Raw genomic sequence first — 14,512 nt, 5'->3', positions numbered from 1 at the left:
CGAAAGACATCTAAAGGTAGGCCCTTCCTTGAAAGGTTGTTTGTACTCTTATGGGTATTATGTCGTTTTGTAGGGAAACTGTATATGGTTCACGCTCCGGGATTTTTTCCTGACGTGGTCCGTCAGCAGAATACGCTACGCAGCAAAGCCAACTTTCTCGCGAGATCCTTGTGGCTCTCAATCTACCTTCGAAAAAACACAGTGAAAGAGGCTGCTTAGGCAACTCTAACATTAAGCTGACTTTCATTTACTTGTCAGTTCTTCAGTTTACTGTGGAGTTGCAAACGTTACTGAATCCCCGTGTGCCGTCAATACATCGGCTTTTATGGGAGCAGAAAGGTTACACAAAATGGCAACACACCACTATCGTGTTGGATTAAACGTTGCAGAAATTAAACATTCGCCGTCAACATCACCGCTAGCTGTCGTCAATCAAAGCAAACAGCACAGAAAGCTTCGCTTACATCGATTACCACAGTGCGTGGGATCCCCACATATTTACTAGTATTAAGAGGGGGGGAACTTTGGGCCAGTTGGTAGCCTCACTAGCCACACTTCATGTGCCCAGAAACGCACTTCAAAAGCCAATCACAACAAAATGGTTTGCTTTAAGTTGATGTTAAAATTTATTTATGGGGTTTTACGTGCCAAAACCACTTTCTGATTATTAGGCACGCCGTAGTGGAGGGCTCCGGAAATTTCGACCCCCTGGGGTTCTTTAACGTGCACCTAAATCTAAATACATGGGTGTTTTCGCATCGAAATGCGGCCGCCATGGCCGGGATTCGATCCCGCGACCTTGTGCTCAGCAGCCTAACACCATAGCCACTGAGCAACCACGGCGGGTATTAAGTTGATGTCAACTGCAGTTGAGTCTGCTTTTCAACAAAAAAATTTATCTGTATTTTTCTGCCCGATTTTTGTGCGGTAGTCGAAGTGGCAACAACACCTGCATTTCTGGATGCAAGATTACGTATGTCCGCAACGCGGGGAAAAACTTTAGGGCTTCCTAAGGCAGGCATTGGGAGCGAAAACGCCGCGAGGTTTGGATACGACTTGTTCATTTGTAAAAGTAGACGTTGACTGAGTTCACTAAACCACAAGCTCGAGGCTGGGTTTACTTTTTTACAGCGAAGCTGTATATGGCTAGCTGATCCGTCCGTCCGTCTGTCGCCTGTACGCCGAAAATTCTTCCGGCTCAACCTCATTCGCATGCACGAAAAGAAAAGAAAGAGAGAGGTGCGCGATTGGCTGTGCCAGTAGTGACGTCGTTGCTCTCCATCGCCGCCGAGCGCGCGCGCAGCAGTTTCTCTCCGGCTCTGAAATGGGCAGGCCACGCGTCATACGTCCTCCTGAGGAGCAGGCAGCTTTTGATCAGCGACGCCGCGAGCCGAACAGGGAACAAGCTCGTCTACGTCGAGCCGGTGCTGCAGCCTGGGTACAAAAACAGGCTCGTGCAGCCAAGCGCAAGCAGCAACTGCGTACCGAGGATTCGGCCGCCTGCCAAGCCGTCCTTTTATGAACCGTTGCACATTTTAGCTTCGCTTGTCAACCATCTCTACGGAGTGCTTGGGCCGTGATTTTTTCTTAACAGCGTCTCACTGCGCAGTATGAACATAGCGATGACAGTGGTGCCTTTCTATAAGCAAAACTAATGTAACAATACCTACTTCTGAGTGTATAAAACAACTCAACGGTCACAGTGCGGAGTTGGTAAAAAATGCGAGTGATGTGGTGAACATGGTAGGACGAGACTAGTCGCGCGCTTTCCCGGCGCAAAGTTCTGTCCGGGCAGCCACCACGTTTTGATAAAAAAATACCCTTTGTAATATATTGTGAAACAAATACAGCGGCATATTATATGCGGATTTTTTTCACTGGCTGGAACTTGGCACCGACGCTTTCATAACTGATACCTGCCTCTGAACCAGTGACGCTCGGCGTCCAAGCAGTATCGGAGCAAATCAGGTAACGCGAGCAAATGTGGGTCGCGAAAAGAACACTAACAACACAATTCCCGGATTGATGTGGAACCAAAAAATGACACCGTTAATGTAACGAACTTAAACGGCGGGTTTATGACTGCATTAATTTGTTTGCTTTAATTTAGGTAGTTTGTGGCAGGTAGGTCTATAAGTAGGTTCCTGTCTCTGTTCGCTTTACTAAAAAGGAAATTAATGTGTGACCTAATAAACGAATTTTGCGCCAAAACAACACACACAAAAAAGTAGACAACACGGGCGCTTACTTCAACTGTTTAGTGAACGTAAAAGCACCCTACATATATAGATCTCCCAGGCCCCGAGTGCATGCGCACGCGTACAAGGCATCAAGTAGATTCGGGTAAAAAACACGTTATCTGAGTAAGCGTGAAAGAAAATTCTGCTCGGCCTCGTACAGAAAAACAGACGTGTCACTGACACAATTCGTACCAGCTTTTCTAATGTAAAAAGCTTCCAAGGTTTCACATGGCGTTTGCTGCCTGCCTGTACCCAAAATCCTCACATCTCGGAACCGTGGAATACAAGTGATGCTAGCCCTGCAATGTTCTCGTAGGCATTCATTATCATTTTCTATATATTTTGCATGATCGCTAAGTCGGTCATTCATGCAACGCCCCGTCTGTCCACTATAGGTTTTTCCGCAAGGCAGGGAAATTTCACAAATTACGTTTGTGGCACACATTATGAAACGTTTGGCATGCTTTTTCTGACAGGCCAACCTTCTGGCCTTCGCAAGATATGTGTCGGCTAAGCTGGACTAAGCTGGTTCTGGCGCAAAACTCGTTTATTATGTCGGATAACCAACTAGCCCAGCAGTTCACTCTTCCAAAGTATATAATGTGTGACTAATGGTGGAATCAAACCTCGGCTGTCGGGCACAGGGGCCCGGTGCTCTTACCATTAGGCCACATTTTCTTTTCTTTATTGCCTAAAATATGGGTTTATTCTGAGCAACAATTAGGCCAAAATCAAACGTCTAGTTCTCTAGTTCCAAAGCAAGCCAGCTTGCTGCTTGCTTGCTTGCTTCTCATTTGTTACGCTTACCCACTACGGGGGATTGGCCAAGAAGCCGGCGAGTAAAGGGAAGGGGAGAGAGACAACCCTAAACAGAGAAGTAAATCACGGTGAAACATAACTTATATGATAATTACGAAAGAGATTTACGCGGCAGACGCAGAAATAAAAATATTTTTAATTATATATAAACAGCAAATTTTATGTTTTTAGTGATAATAGAATAATTTTGAACACACCATCAGTGATTGTGTGTTCAACAGAGGCAGCCGCGAATAGCTACGCAATACAACAGAGGCAGTCGCGAATAGCTACGCAGATGTTCCTCTGGCTAAAGCCCATTGAAGAAGCGTGGAAGGAGAGGATATTTTGGGTGGTTAAATAAATACCTAATTTTCATAATTAAAATTCAAATCTCTTACTCTGATTTTTAAAAATCGGCTGTTAGTAGAAAGTGATTAATGGTTAAGGTTTCCTGGCAAGTAGGACACTGAGGGGACGGCACCAGACCGGACCTGGGGTGCTATAACGTAAAGCTCTTCCAAAGTTTTCTGTTCCAACTCGGCAATCAGCCTTCCGCAGTTGGTGAAAAAAAAAATTTAGGCCACCCACACTTCGCCAGTCTGTCACCGGACGCCACGAAAACTGCGATGGCTCCACATCTGATATGATGTGTACACAGTGATTATGCATGATTAGGCCGAACAAAATAAAAATGATTATCTCTGATTTGACGCATTTTCGTCGTTGGCCCTCTGCTATAGGTCTACATTTTTCGGACGGCACCCTCTTTGTCTGTCTGCCACGCCGCGTCACAAAACCACGAGAGCTCATCGCTTCAAAGTGACGTGTACGTGTATAAAGATGCAATAATGTGCCGTACAAAACCTTTCTTTTTTTTCTGAATAGCCGAAGACTGCCCCGTTCCGAAACGAATAGAAGATGGCTGCCCGCCGATCGCTCCGGTACGGCCACTCGGAGCTGCCGGAGAGAATGGATTTATTTGCGTATAATAAACATGTTTGCATGGCATGATAACGTTATCGAGCCCTTTAGACACGTATACGACATCGCTGTGCGAACTCATCTTTGCTGAGGATCCGCTTTAGCGGCATTCTTACCCTCCCTTTGCCCGCCGCCACGATTTCCGACTAGCCACCTCAAGTTAAGTAAGCGAAAGCGGACCAACGGCAGACACCGGCACCACTAACCTCAGCCGGTTGTCTATTTTCACTGCGCTGGCTCGGCCTCATCGAAACATTCTCCCCTTGAGCGTGCTCCTCGCCACTTGTCAGCCAATTAGATAAGAAAAACCGCTCAATGTAGGCAATGTTAATCGCTTTCAAAGAAGACGAAAATGACCTCCTATAAACCAGGAGAGCGTTTTATCGGTCTTTTCAAACAACGCCGCGGGTTACCGCCCGATGCTTGCGTCGGTGGTTACGTAAGTTTGACCAAGAGATTGGAATAGTTTTACGTTATAGGACCCGTGGATAGGCAAAAAGTTAATGGTGAGATGCGGCATCATAATATTTCTTGAAAGGCTCGTCGGGTGTTCGCCTGGCAACTTCCTCGTCTTCTTTCCTTGTAACAGCCACGCTCCGAGATGCCGTGTTCGATTGGAAAATCTCCGGGACCGGCCCAATATCTTCAGTAGCGTTCCTACGTTCATGGTCTCACAGCACGCCGCGCAGACATTGTGCGATATTGTACCAAAGTTATTATCGTCCAAGTTATTCATGCTTCTGCGTTTCTTCTTCTGAGTTCGAATGTCATCGCCGTTTCACATACACCACACGACACAGCCGCATGAACGCTCGATTGCATAACACGTTGTCGATGATCACGTCACAACCTGTATTTCTCGCGTTAACGCCAGTTCACTACGTGTGTAGAAACCAACAGTTGCCATGCCGTAAGCTTGCGTCGGCCGACTGATGCAGACATCATGGCGTTGCTGCCCTACGCTAGTGTGCAGCGTCACTGTAGTCGTCCTGCTATCGTCACAGACACGTATGTTTAAGACCGACAACGTAACTACTCCATTTGCACAAACACGTTGGTCCGAATGGCACCACTTTGCGGAACCTCGAACAATGCTAGACTGCCAAGTGCCTGTAAAATGCTTCGCATAACAACGATTCAAACAGCTTGAGGAATGCAGCGGAAGTTTCGTTTTCAGGAATCATTGCTTGCGGAATGCAGCGTCCCGAAAGCTTGGCGTCAGCGGTGGACAAAGTTTATTACGTCGTGAAAATAGCCTGCTTCGTAGAGTTTTCTGCCCTTCGCCATATTTACAACTCGTGAAGAAAAAAAACAACAAAGCTCCATCTTGTGCAAAATTGAGAAACCAGCCGTTTTCAACAATGGGTGACTCTTCACAGTCACCATCACCTTGGCTTGCTGCTGTCGTAGCGTGGCCGTGAGGCGGAATGTTCCCGTCTTGGATTATGAAGTGCCTACAATTGGCGACCTTCTCTCAACGATGGTCGGCTCTGCTAGAAGCAGCACGGTGTCCGTACGCTGTTTTCTGCATGCGCGCACGTGAGGCGCTTAAGGGGGCACTAAACGGCCATATTTATAATCGTGAGCGATGCGGAGGGGAGCGTTCTTTTAGAGGGCAACATTTCAGCACTGTGATTGTGCTGTAGCGCACGTGCACTTGAAGGATGGGTGTTCACCATATCTGACTTAGACTTATCAACAGCGCGATTACATGAGCTTCTTTCGGAGGAGTCGAACTTTATGAATCCGCTTGCATTAGGAGTGTCAAAGTGGAAATAGAAGGGGTATGTGTGTGAAATTCGGGTAGCCGGTTACCTGCCATATATATATATATATATATATATATATATATATATATATATATATATATATATATATATATATATATATATATATATATATATATATATATATATATATATATATATATATAAGCCACAAACTGCCGCTGGCCTGTTCCGGACCACCGTCAGTTGCTGTAGGATGTGTTTCGAGCGAGGTCCTGAAGAACGCCTTGCGATGTGGTGAACGCCGTCTAATTCATGAATCCGAGAACTCGAAGGAGTGAGGCGTAATGCCCTGCCGAATTTCTGTCGCATTTACTGCTGTGTCCCACTGAACTGTTTTCATTGTCAGCTGCACAAACACGCATTCTAACTTCTAGCGATTAATTCTGCCATGAAACAAGGGCGACTCACGTTGCAAGCATCAAAAGTGCTGGCTTGCTGGTATGAAGCTGGTAAGTGTGCTCAACGTATTTACCAGGTGTGCGTTCATGGTCTATTGGTTAGACCATCGGTTTGCTGTGCTGAGGGAACCGTGTTTGACACAAACTGCTGGGCATTTTTTTAGCAGCATGATGCGATAGCGGCTATGTAGCAGCTTACGAAATATGGGCCATGCTTGAAGTCTCAAAATAATGGCACGGCAGGTGTAATAAAAGTCACCCCGGGGGGCTAGCTGTCAGGATTGAAGGTTGTTTTGCGTGGGATTTTAGTGCGTCTACTAGTTAAACAGGCCACATGGTAAGCATCACCGATTGAACAGCAGACACCGATGCTCGCGCAGGCTAGGGAATATAGTAGCGCGTTCTGGACGTGCCTATAGGTATTATTCGAATTTTAATGAAATTGTCATTAAGTTCAAGAGGTCTTCAATACAGCAACCATACCTATCGGCAAAGCGAGAACGCGGCAAGTGTAGTATAGTTGGTCAAACTGATCTAAACATGATAATGCAAAAGAATGCTCTAGTTTCAATATACGAGGTTATTATAAGTCCCTGGGATTTTCAAAAATCACCTGTTCAAGATTACATAATTATAGTGTTTCAGCTAGATTATTCAGAGAGGCGGATATTACTGACACAAGAAATTGGAACATATATTCAACTAAATAACGAAAATTCACTAATTAAAATCTTAATTATTTAATCTATGGCCCCTATTAGTATTTACGAATTGCATCCGGTGAGTTTTCAAGGCGTATTCACTCGAACTGAATCCATAATTACAGCAGTTTGGAGGAATGCGCTATCAAACGCGTCATAAACATGCAGTGTTGTTCCATTTACATGTTCATCAAAAAGCTCGTTTAAGCATTGCAGCGCAAAAGTCAATGAGACGCCCACGTAGTTCATCCCATAGTTCGGGAACGTGAAATCTCAATACTGGTGTCAGTCTGAATATTCATTCCAAGTGGCTATATCTTGCAAACCCACCGGTTACTACTCTGAAGTTTCAATATGGCCTGCAAGGTAAATAGTTATGAAGTTCATTAGTGAACTCGTGTTATTAGTTGAATAAGTGTTTCGATTTCTCGTGCAAGTAATGTCTAGCTGCCTAATGCGTTGGCGGGCTAGTTGGTGCGAATCCATGAATACTTTGTTTAGCGCAATACGACAGGCACAAGAAAGACGACCAGGACAAGACAGGCACAAGAAAGACGACCAGGACAAGGCGCCTTGTCCTGGTCGTCTTTCTTGTGCCTGTCGTTTTGCGCTAAACAAAGTATTCATGAATGTCTGCCTTTTCGGATAATCAAGCTCAATCACGAGAATTACAATATCTGGAACAGGCGATTGTATAAAAATTGCGGAAAGCTTTAAAAAATGTTCATCTCGTATAGAGATGCGGGTTAGGGTTGTTGCCGAGATAAAGTTCCTGCCATCTCTCAGGGGACTGATTTGGTGAAATGCCACCGCTAGACACGAATAGCAAGTTACGCCGTGCAAACTTCGGTACTGTGGCGAGAGAGGACGGCGATTACGACGATATGAACATCAGTGTTTTTTTACACTCAGTCAGAGGCCGAAGCATAACACTTGCACGATTGAGTGTGATCACCAGGCCCATATCAGCGATAGGCCCATCGTGCAACGCTTAGCTGGAGCCTTGCTCATACACAGGTTTTAATAAAGATGGCAAATTGAGCAGACGCATCAATATTCTTTAACGTGATGAATTTTCTTTCATACAGATGTTGACATTGGCTGCAGCCATGCAAGAGCTCGAGAATTATTCCAGGAGTCAATAAATTCAGAGTGCCACTTCACAGCATACCCTTGCGGGAGTGACTGGCTGCGACTGTTTGGATACGAAGACGAATATAACTGGTGGTGCGCTCAAGAGATGGGCTATAACAGCGTCTTTAAAGAAGGAAAAGGGAACTTTTTTTTGGTGACAAAAGCTAAGCCACCTTACTGCGTTCAATCAGCACAGGATATATATGGAGATACACATTTCGATACGGGAAAGCATCCCAATTACCCTCATCCACCGCTTTGATTTGGAATGCTTCTATTTCATCTATCAAGACGCCTAATTCGTGGAGGCACTGTAGTCTACAAATTTCTGAGCCAGCGAGTCGAGGCAGCAGTCAAATATTATTTCGCCGCGTCTTCTACCGCGCATATGTACGGTAATCGTATCAGTAACCTGTAAGAGTTTTATGTGGCCAATAAAATTGGATTCTTCCGATGTGTTCAAGCTGCATTAAACATGGCATACAAGTTACAATAAATTCTTGATGTACGTGTGTATGACACCGAAGACACGACTCCAGCAGCACTGAGCGTGTTCGCCAGCAGAGGATCAGAAACGCGCGATGATTGACGAAACCTTCTTCAAGCTAACTACATGACCTCACGGACTTCCGACATTGCACCCACCTGTGTTCTTTAACATGTTAGAACAAAAATAAATGCATTTCATTTGAAGCTATTCAAGCGCCGAGCCTGTCCTGTTGCACTATTTTTATCTCGGACGAAGAGACCCAAAGATGCGGAGTTAGAAAACATTGTGACATTCGTTAGGAGACACTAAGGTATCGCATTTCAGGTCTTAGATAAGTCTAAGAATTTAAAATTACGGCCCATGTTTATTTGCATGGCAATAAAAGAAATTTCTGCCTAATAAATCTAGCAAACGTCTTGAAAAAAAACTTCAACATTTCTGTCTGTGTAATGTTGCTCATATAAGGGATGCTCGCTAGGGCCCGTTAAAATGGGAGTTCGGTACTCATGGACGTTCTGCAATTTATATTGTGGGCATGTGGCGCAAGTTACGCGTATTATTCTGTGCACATTATTACAGCACATGCACATGTCTCATATGTACTAGACCGTATATATTAGACCGTGAAAAAAAAAAGAACCCGAGGCTTACTCAGCAGGAAACAGCAGTCACCGCACCGTGCAAGGATATTTAAGAGTCCTAGTCAAGGATTTTTCCCAGAGAAGGAGGAGCAATTTCTGCAGTCAAATATTAGCTTTTCGTGATCTTACTGCCTCTACCACAATGTGGTGCCAAAGTACCTGCACGCGAGGCCCCCTGCAGTACATAAGCGTGTGATGGGGCGACTCTCTAGAGTTTCAAAGTGTAACGCTGAGGACATTAAACTTGGCAGTGAAGAGGCAAAATTTCATGTGTACTCCGTGAGTGGGAGCACAGGCTTTCATGAAGTGCATTTTTTGTACACCAAGCTGCAAACGCCTCGACTTTTGAAAGACAAATCTCATGCGAACATTTTGCAGCTGTCTCTCCCGTCTACCTGACGAATATAGGAATGAGCGTTGAGAGAAAGCTTTAGCTCGGGCCCAACTCCGACGCGGCCTATTCAAATACATGTAAAACGCAAAAATGTCATTCTGAGATAACCCCTCGACCGATTTTAATGAAATTTGTTGCATTTGAGAGAGAAAGTTAAATTCTAGCGACTGTTGGAAGCGGAATATCGATTTAGGGCTTGAAATTTGTAAAATAATTTTTGAAATATTCGGCCGTTTGAAAAAAATAGAAGCAGAAAGTTCACAAATTCATAGCTCTGCATCAAGAACAGATATCGCGGTTCTGTAAGCGGCATCCATTAGATCATTCAAAGCGGCTAAATTCGATATGTCATTTTACATCTTACGTTAATTTGTTATTTTGGTTACAAGTGTTTTACAAAAGCTGTATTTCCATATTACCAAATTTTTATATATTCATATGTGACATATCAACTTTGTCCGCTTTGGATGTACTATTAGATGCCATTCACAAAATTGTATTATCATTTTTTGTTGTTGAGTTACAGAGTTGTAAACTTGATAGTATCGTTTTCTGAAAATTTTTGATTTTTGCCAATTTTGAATAAAAAATTGACGACTTCCTTTTACATGTATTTAGACAGGAGCACCCGAGCTAAAGCTTTAGCTCGGGTGCTTCTATCTAAATACATGTAAAAGGAGAATTCGTTTTTCTCGGCAGCCGCTGCACCAAATTTGACGAGGTTTGTTGCATTTAAAAGAAAAACTTAAAATCTAGTGACTGTTTATTTCGAATTTCCGATTTCGGTCGTCAATTTCTTATTAAAAATTGGCAAAAATTTAAAGTTTTCAAAAAACGAAACAATAAAGTTTACAACTCTGTAAATCAATAAGGAAGAAATATAATACAATTCTGTGAATTGCATCTAACAGTACATCTAAAGCGGACAAAATTGACAAGTTACACATGAATATATAAAATTTTAGTAATAAGGAAATACAGCTTTTTCAGAACCCTTGTAATCAACGTAACAAATTCACGTAGGATGTAAAATGATACACCGAATTTGTCCGCCTTGAATGATCTAATGGATGCCACTTACAGAACCGCGATATCTGTTCTTGATGCAGAGCCATGAATTTGTAAACTTCGTGCTTCTATTTTTTTCAAACGGTTGAATTTTTGAACATCATTTTAACAAAATACAGGACCTAAATCGGAATTCCGCTCCGAAGCGTCACTAGAATTGAACTTTCTCTCGCAAATGCAACAAATTTCATTAAAATCGGTCCAGGGATTATCTCAGAAAAAACGTTTTTGCCTTTCACATGTATTTGAATGGCCGCGTCGGAGTTGGGCCCGAGCTAAAGCTTCCTCTTAAGGCTTATTCTTATTTTGGCCCATACGGTCAGCGCTGACTCGTTATGAGACTACCGTAGTCACAAAGTGAAATCGCAACCCAGCAACCTGATGAAGACTGGCGCGAAGCACCAGAAGACAAGGGTCGGCTCATCAAGAGGCAAATTCAGGCAAAGAGCGCATGCATATCATCTTCTTTACTACGTGCATGTCGAAGCAGTACTTGAACAGCTACTCGCTCATTTACCCAAGCTAGAGCCTTTGTTAAGCAAAATCTAGTGACAAGCAATGGAGTCACAGTCGGAGGCTCGCCAACTAAACAATACTTAGAGTGAAAACTACCAGCACAGCACGAAGCTGGAAAAGGAACGCACGGCCAAGGAACAATTGGTCTCGCGGAGAAAGGTGAGCAAGAAAGCATAAGTTGTGAGGAAGTGTTACAACCCGTTAGCTTGACGTAGTAGTTCTGCGGAAACCCGCAAGGTGGAGAGAAGTATTGAATAAAGGGAAAATCAGAGATCAACCCTTTCGTAGCAATTGCTACAAAGGAAACCCACACGGGTTCCTCGAAAGAAGAGCCTCATAGTTCGTCCTGGTCCGGGACTCGAACCCGGGACCACCGCCTTTCCGGGGCAGCCGCTCTACCATCTGAGCTAACCAGGCGGCTAGCAGATGGCAGGGCGAAGTCGAATTTGTTAAAGCCCCTTAAACTTCGTAAAGTAGCGACACTCTCCCTCTCCACCTTCCCTCCTCCTCGTTTCTCCTCTCTTTCACGCTACCTCCACGACCGTGGTGCCACCTACACTGCTCGAGCGTAGAAACGGCGCCAACATGCGCTCCTCGTCACTCCGTAGACGTTTCTCGAGCAAAAATGGCGCTGATGCACGGCGCGAGGGTCCACGTGATGCTATTAGGCCAATAGCGACGCGGCATCGGCTTCGGCCAGAGCGCGCGAGGAGGAGGCGGCATTCTTCAAAGCGTGGCACTACTTTACGAAGTTTAAGGGGTTTTAGAATTTGTCGACAACACGAAGCATAGGCAAGAGTTTGACGTAGTATTTCTGCGGAAACCCGGAAGGTTGAGAGAAGTAATGAATAAAGGGAAAATCACACATCCACCCGTTCGTAGCAATTGCTACAAAGGAAAGCCATACGGGTTCCTCGAAAGAGAAGCCTCAGAGTTGAAGAAAAATTCGTCCTGGTCCGGGACTCGACCCCGGGACCACCGCCTATCCAGGGCAGCCGCTCTACCATCTCAGCTAACCAGGCGGCTAGCAGATGGCCGGGCGAAGTCGAATTTGTCGATAACACGAAGCATAAGCCGTGTTTACATGAATGCGACAGAATGCGCCAGTAGCACATCACCTTCCCTAGCGCATCACGAGTAATGCGATGCGCCAGCGTTTACATGTAGCGCATTACCATTGGTGTGATTGTGGCGCGCGCGGTGTCGCACATCGCTGCAACTCGGCGAGCGCAGCAGATTAGCAGCACATTCAATTTCCCAGAATTCCTAATGCGATGCGATCGCATTGACATGCATTGCGAAAGTCGGCTTAGTCGTCTCAATCCACGTCGGTCTGGCGCATTAATGTGACGAGATTTCCTAGTGTATTAGGCCCGTTTACATGGAAGCGATGCGCTAGAAAGTTATGTGATGCGATGCGCCAGTTGTCGCATTCATGTAAACGCGACTATAGGCAAGAGTGTGACGTAGTAGTTCTGCGGAAACCCGCAAGGTGGAGAGAAGTAATGAATAAAGGGAAAATCAGACATCCACCCGTTCGTAGCAATTGCTACAAAGGAAACCCATACGGGTTCCTCGAAAGAAAAGCCTCATAGTTTAAGAAAAATTCGTCCTGGTCCGGGACTCGAACCCGGAACCCGAATCCGGGGCAGCCACTCTATCATCTGAGTTAACCAGGCGGCTTGCAGATGGTAGGGCGAAGTCGAATTTGTCGACAACACACGAAGCAGAGGGAAGAGTTTGACATAGTAGTCAAATTTCTCATTACTTCTCTACACCTTGCGGGTTTCCGCAGAACTACTATGTCAAACATTTGCTTCGACAACACACGAAGCCTTTGCTTCGTGTGTTGTCGACAAATTGGACTTCGCCCTGCCATCTGCTAGCCGCCTGGTTAGCTCAGATGGTAAAGCGGCTGCCCCGGAAAGGCGGTAGTCCAGGGTTCGAGTCCCGCACCAGGATGAATTTTTCTTCAACTATGAGGCTTTTCTTTCGAGGAACCCGTATGTGTTTCCTTCGTAGCAATTGCTACGAACGGCTGGATGCCTGATTTTCCCTTTATTCAACCCCTTAACTTGTAACAATATGGCAAGACTGGCTTGTTGGTTTAAGTTCATAATATACAAAAGCTTGAAGTGTACTGGTACACCGGTGTTTTACTTGTAAGTCACATCCTGTCGCGTGTGCTTATGATGATGCAGCCTGTTTATATGCCGTGCTGTGCATGTGCAACAAATTGTGTGCAGTCTTTGTGTTCCATAAAAAAATTTCATTTGTGAGTGAAGCGTTGCCTAGCTGTCTGCTTTTCTGTTCTCTTTTTGTGAGTAAGCTTCGTTGAAAATCACTCTGAAGTCGGCTACATGCTGTTGTGAGTGAGAACCCCCCACACAACGGGAGGGATTGCCCGTAATAATTTGTATGTACACTGTCAATGCGCTCATGGATAAAAGCCACCTATGGTGGGAACAATGAAGTACAGTAGCACTTGATATTAGTTGACCACAATTATCAAAATACCATGCGCTCATCAGCATCTAGAAATGTTTGAGAAATCGTTAAAACTGCCCACATGTCGGATCGCAAAATTGACAGCCCAAGAGGAGCTTGTGTATTCACTACTGCCGCCATTTAAAAACTCCATTGTTGAGTCGACCAAGGCACCAATTTTGAGTCTTTTCATTAAAGAGGTGCTAGGAGCACTGGAGGCTAGTTTCGATGATCGCTGCAGTCGAAGTTTTATTTTTCCGAACTCTTCAAACTGCCGAAAATTGTGAATACCGTTAAATCTCGATATAACGAAGCGGGTAAAATCAGCAATTTGCTTTGTTATATCGAATTTTAGTTGCATTGAAATTCGACCTTTTATGCAAGTTAGTACAGTCACCAACCAATTTTTCTTACATGGAAAGGGGCTGCAGAATTTTATGCATTATCGGGCAATAAAAAAAGCAAATTTGAATGAGACAATTAATTTTGATGAATTTAGGAGTCGGTGACGAATGATGCGGTTTCACACCACATCGACGATGTCTTCACATAGGCGGGACGGGTTAAGCGAAGCCAGCCACGCTTTCGCGTGCACTCCGCCCCCGCAACTGATAGCGTCGCCTGCACTGGGACGAAGCTATTATGAAAAGCGATGGCAGTGGGTACCGATTGCTTAGTCTGCCTCTCACTCCAACGGGCCACCGAAATTCAAGACTGTGCAACCTTCAATACTAAAGGCGCAGAAGACAGCTTACCTGACGCCACGCAGTCTCGGCGCACCCACACTTTGCAAACTCGGCAGGTGCACCTCTAAAGCAAGGTGCGTGCCTGTGTATGCGCTCTGCCACGTTTACAGCCATGTGCAGCCACG

Source organism: Dermacentor variabilis, chromosome 7, assembly GCF_050947875.1.
Source record: "Dermacentor variabilis isolate Ectoservices chromosome 7, ASM5094787v1, whole genome shotgun sequence".
NCBI classification, from domain to species: domain Eukaryota; kingdom Metazoa; phylum Arthropoda; class Arachnida; order Ixodida; family Ixodidae; genus Dermacentor; species Dermacentor variabilis.
Note: the sequence above shows the minus strand (reverse complement) of the source record.